The sequence below is a fragment of the Sinocyclocheilus anshuiensis genome, unplaced genomic scaffold (assembly GCF_001515605.1).
Source record: "Sinocyclocheilus anshuiensis isolate Anshui unplaced genomic scaffold, SAMN03320099.WGS_v1.1 scaffold1115, whole genome shotgun sequence".
In the NCBI taxonomy this organism is placed as follows: domain Eukaryota; kingdom Metazoa; phylum Chordata; class Actinopteri; order Cypriniformes; family Cyprinidae; genus Sinocyclocheilus; species Sinocyclocheilus anshuiensis.
The window spans coordinates 1,040,888-1,046,985 of record NW_015547735.1 but is presented as its reverse complement, the minus strand read 5'-3'; the positions used below and the strand labels follow the sequence as shown (position 1 = coordinate 1,046,985).

Here is a 6,098-nt window from a genome sequence, read left to right as displayed (position 1 = left end):
GTGTGTGTGTGTGTGTGTGTGTGTGTGTCTGTGAGTGTGAGTGTGAGTCTGAGTCTGAGTGTGTGTGTGTGTGTGTGTGTGTGTGTGAGAGAGTGTGGCTGCGCAGCCGCGCCCGTCTGCAGTGTTTGTCTTCTGCGGTCAGGTGTTCGCAGCAGGAACGTTTACCTGAGCGTGTGTTTGTGGAGGCTGCTCATGTTTACAGGACCTAATGGTAACCTGCTTCAGCTGTTTGTTAAGCAGGAGGTGATGTGTGTTTAGCCACGTTAGCGAGCGTCTGCAGACACGTTTACATCTCCCATCACATTATTACAGTGTGTATCGCTTCATAGGTTTCTTTTGGGAATCGAACCACGAGCATGATGTTGCTGGCACAAAAACACACCGTTTCTTTGTGTTCAGATGGACATTTGTCATGTGGAAGTACGGGTGAATGAACTTTGAGGCGAGCGGATAAACGTCTGTGTGTCGCGCTTCAAATGAGTCGCGCTGTTTCGTTCTGCTTTTGGAGCATAAGCATTATAAAGAACATTTATCTAACTCTTGTTATCGTTTTATCAAGGAAAATTATATTACGATAATTATCGTTATCGTTTTATTGCCCAGCCCTACACTGCAAAAAATTATTCTCTTAGTATTTTTGTCTTGTTTTCTAGTATGAATATCTAAACATTCTTGACTCAAGATGAATTTACCTGATGCCTTTAACTGAAAATTGAGTGTTTACTATTGTCATTTTGCATTATTGACACTATTTTCCTAATTAATGCCGTACAGTTGCTTTGACATAATCTGTATTGTTACAAGCGCTTGATAAATACTTGACTTGACATACTGTACAAGTAAAATTACTTAAAATATTATGTCTTGTTTTCTATACAAAAAAATCAAAACATTGTTAGTTTTTCCTTAAAACAAGCAAAAATATCTGCCAATGGGGCAAGAAAAATAACCTTGTTTAGCCTTTCAACTAAGATGATTTTTCTTACCCCTTTGGCAGATATTTTTGTTTGTTTTAAACAAAAACTAACAAAGTTTTGATAATTTTTTTTAGAAAACAAGCCTTAATATCTTAAATCATTTTACTTGCCAAGTAAATGCATCTTGATTCAAGAATGTTTAGATATTTATACTAGAAAACAAGACAAAACTACGAAGCAAGAAAATAATTTTTTGCAGTGTACTCTAAATGAATCAGACGCATGTGTTGGGATTCAGTAGATTTGACCTGATGATGCCATAAACACACAAACAGCTTCAACGTCCAGAGCCTCCATTTCAGTCCAGTGTAGTTGATCATGTTGATCTGTTATGAAGGTTATTGTAAGTTTCTGCATGAACTGAACCGGTACTAACGTGTTGAGTTGATGTTTGCGTGTGGATCCTGAAGGACCCAAAGATCCTGGCGTCTCTGGAAGCGGCGGGGAAGAGCGAGGCGGATCTGGACGGCCGCATCATCTGCATGTGCAGCGGGACGGACCTGGTCAACCTCAGCTTCATGTACATGGTGATGGACAACACGGACACGGCCAAGGTGAGCGTTACCACGGCGACATGCGTGTGCTGCAAACCTCATTAACTCTTTCCTCGCCAGTGTTTTTGAAAAAAGTTGACAGCCACCGCCAGCATTTTTGATGATTTTCACTAAAATTTCATGGCCCCCAGAATATTTTTGTTGCATGAATATCTGAACATGCAACACATCAAAATAAAGAACCAACCCTCTACTTTTGAAAAAAAAAAATCTGTATTATTCTAGCTTCAAGCATTCTTTTTTTTTTATCAACACTTCAATGCAGGCAGGCTTCATAAAAAAGCAACATTTTGAGCAAAAAGCTGAGAAAATTGCATTTGTATCAAATACTACATCTAGATCATATTCAGTAATATTATCAAAGCAAAGATGCAGTAGATGGCTTCCATCAGCGCTCCCAAAGCTTCACAGTCTTTTACCTCTTTCTGGATCCATATTTCGCTCGGGAACATTTAGGCGGCTGAATATATGAAAAAAAAAACACCTAACCCTAAAAAAATTCTAACAAAAGGTTTCTCAGCTGTTTTTTGTAGTATTAGGTGTCCTTAATAACATACTAAAAGTTTACCAAAGTTTGACCACTAGAAAGTGTAATTTTCAAGATGGTGTCCAAGATGTGCAGGAAGCCCTTAAAATATCCTAACTCCTTCATTATTTGACCTAGCCAAGTAATCTTGGTGTCTAACCCCATGTTTTCTGGGTCTATGAATCCATTGGACTTGTCTAAATTGCACTGACATGATTACATACTTATGGAATACATGATTTTGTGAGATTACTGTAAGGTTTTATCATTGTTTGGGGTGAACCAGAGATGTAAACGATTTAGTCTATGTCATGTAACTCCTACTCAGTATGTGTTTTTGGACACACCCTTTTTTTGCTAAAACACAGACTTGACATTCAATGTAAAAGTTATTGCACCCAAAAGTAACTTAAATTGGAGTTGTATAACTTTGATCATAAACAACTCTGAATTAGCCCGAACAGAGGCCTGTGTGTGAACCCTCTAAAATGGTCACTCATTTCAATTTGAATAAGGTTATACATATGTAATGCATCCTCTATAGATGTTTTTGAGTATAAAGGTGGCATTATACTAAACCCAACAAAACTAAATTCACAATTTTCAGCAATTCAGAAGATGGTGGAAGAGAATACTGACATTTGATATTGCTTGCCTCATTGAAATGTTGTTGGCAGCACAGTGTATACCATTTTGCTCAAACAAAATTCATCCTTGACTACTTAAACCACCCACCCCCCTCACCCAGATTTCTAACACATGAAAAAGGCCAGCAATGTGAGTGTGTTAAGAGAGGATGACATTGTTGAATTAGCTTTTCGTGGACATTTGCTGGTGGACAGATGTCTCAATCACCTGGTTGTGTCAGAGCTGCAGGAGGATGACTCACAGTTTGAGTTATTGTTGAACCAAGCTGGAGAGATGTACTCATCCATGGTAATGAAAGAAACAACTTTGGAGAGTGCTGCAGCATCAGATATGCTGAACCAAATCAAGGAAAAGGTGGACACGAAGAGGGCAGACCTTAGCACAAAGTCAAAAACCAGCCGGCTGTGGGTAAACTATCAGAAGATGCTGCAGACAGAGCTCTGATCAAAGTAGATCGTACAGGATCTTGGAAGATGCACTTGCGCGCAATGTTGGGCTGTCTGCCATGTCTACACCCATCACATCTGAATACAACAACGCCATGCAGGAATTCAATGACCTCACCTACACGACCAGTGAGCAGCACCGAGAATCCTCAGAAGCAAGGATGAAAAGAGATCACTCTGATCTAGAAAAGATCAAGGAAAAGCTTAGCATTTGCACACCATTCTCTCCAGACCCATCTCTGAGAAACATTGTAACTGGTGTTGTTGCCAAAGAGGAGGTGAATGTGCATGAGTTTGAGACTGTTGGCAATGAGATCATTGAAAAGATGATTGGAAAACCCGTTTTTGGAATATCCTTCAAACGGAAAGACCGGGCAAAAACCCTTGCAGATGACTCCACCATCAAAGTTGGCCAAGACCGAACCATTGATCCTGCTTTGATCCCAACGGTTCCTGATCATGTCGAAAACTGAACAGTTTTCACTGGAAGATGTAATGAGCTATGAGCTCTGCTCATTTCCTGCAGCCCTGTTCGAAGGCAAGGAAATCTTCCGTAAAGCCAACAAGCCCCAACTAGCGCAGGCAGTCACTGAGTTCTCAAGCAAGAAATCTAACAAATCTGTCCTGGATTCCATCCCACCAACTGAGCATTATGTCCTTGACGGTGGCTCCCTGGTTCACCGCTTGGCATGGAAAAAGGGTGACAGTTACGGTGCCATTGCACAGTCATATGCAGACTTTACCATACGCCATTATGGTAAAGCAACAGTCGTTTTTGATGGTTATAGCGAAGGTCCTTCCATCAAAGACAATACGCATCAGAGACGTGGTGAAAACACTCACCCCATCGTTAACTTCAATGCAGAGACTGAGTTTGTGGGAAGAAAGGATGATTTCCTTTCCAGATCTTGCAACAAACAAGGACTTATCAATCTTATGACCGCGGAGCTGGAGAAGAAGGCTGCACTGTTATCAATGCATCAGGTGATGCAGACGTGGACATTGTCAAAGCTGCAGTCAAGGCCTCAGAACATCAGCCCACAACCTTGATAGGGGAGGATACAGACTTACTCATTCTTCTCCTCTACTATGCTGGGACGAACAATAGAGGCCTCTATTTTCGTTCAGACAAGTCCAAAGCTACTAAAGTGTACAACATCAGTGAGATGAAACAAGTCCTGGGTAGTGACTTGTGTTCCCAGTTGCTGTTTATTCACGCCTTCACGGGATGTGATACAACTTCACGCATTTTTAGTGTTGGCAAACAGACAGCATTCCAGAAACTTGTGAATGGTGAATCAACCATCCAGTCCTGTGCAAATGTGTTTCTGCTCCCACATCAAGCAAGGAATGTCATAGAGGACCATGGGACCAAGGCAATGGCAGTGTTGTTTGGCAGAAAGAGTACTGATTCACTTGCCTCTTTGCGCTACAACCTTTTTAGCAAGAAAATCGTTACCGCCAAATCATTTGTTACCCCAGAACGTCTGCCTCCAACTGAGTCCTCAACCAAATACCACTGCCAAAGAGTTTACTTCCAGATCATGGTGTGGATTGGAAAGTAAGGTGACATGAACACAGTGGATTAGGGATGGAAACTGGTGGACAACCGGTTCCTGCCAGTTATGACCAGTAAGACTGCTGCCCCAGAGGATTGGAAAGAAAGATGACATGAAAACCGTGGATTGGGGATGGAAACTGGTGGACAACCGGTTCCTGCCAGTTATGACCAGTAAGACTGCGGCCCCAGAAACCCTCCTGCAGATGATCCACTGTAATTGCACAACTGTCTGCCGAACACAACGGTGCAGTTGCAGGGCATATGGACTACCATGCATGCCTGCTTGTGGACCATGTCAAGTTGGGAATTGTGAGAATCACTATAATCAACCTCTATGGGAGGAAGAGTGTGACGACTAATGGTAAATCTAGTGAAGGTCACAGTGCAAAAAAGTATGAAAGGGCCCTCGCACCCGGGCTCACCGCCACCCTGTGGCTTTAGGAAAATAGCAAACAGTGGGCAATATGCATTTAAAGTGGTAAATATAGGAGGAATATGCCAAAGCAATTTATATGTGCCAAACTTCCTGCTGCCAGCTGGTGGCGCTATGATTATAACTGAATGTTGGCAGGTAGATGTCTTCAGGCCAGGACTTTTATCAAAAATGTGAAGTCTGGTGCAGATTGAACATGGTATGCTTGAGTTAGTGTAAGTGTCCAGCAGGTGGCGCTATGACTGTAACTGAATTTGGGCATGGGTATTTGTTCAGGATTGAACACCTATCAAACGTCTGATGTTTGGGGCAGATTGGACACTGCATGCCTGAGTTACAGTAACTTCCTCTTTCACTGCATTAATAGCATGCTTTAGCACTTAGCTAAGTGTTGCTAGCATGTTATAGTATGTTTCAAGCATATTGCCAGCTTATTTAACACTTGTTGACGCTTTTTAATATGTTCCTAGGAGTCCATAACAGTGTTAAGCATGACACTTCCTGTTGCCAGCAGGTGCCGCTATGAGTATAACTGAATTTGGGAATGGGTATGTGGTCAGGACTGAACTCCTATCAAACGTGTGAAGTTTGGGGCAGATCAGACATTGCTTAACTCAATATCTTCGCAATTTAGCATCGCAAAGGCCTTATAATTACACTCAGCAAATTTGAAGATGATCCGATTAAAACTGTAGGAGGAGTTCGTTAAGGTACGAGGCCTGAAAATGACAAAAACTGCCCAAAAATCATACAGGAAATTCAAAATAACGGACTTCCTGCTGGGTTTCGGATTTTGAACCAGGAGACTTTTTTGTAGGTGTCGGTGTGTTACATGTGTGTACCGAGTTTCGTACGTGTATGTGAAACGTAGCTCGAGGGGCACTTCGTTGAAATTTTATAGGTGGCGCTATCGAGCCATTTTGCCACGCCCAATTCTGAAAACCATATCAAAT

The 6,098-nt window shown here is 41.8% G+C and overlaps 1 pseudogene; it reads left to right on the top strand.

The window, feature by feature from the left end:
• LOC107704369 (1-phosphatidylinositol 4,5-bisphosphate phosphodiesterase beta-4-like) overlaps positions 1 to 6,098 on the top strand; it is a 56,681-nt pseudogene that overhangs the window by 842 nt on the left and 49,741 nt on the right.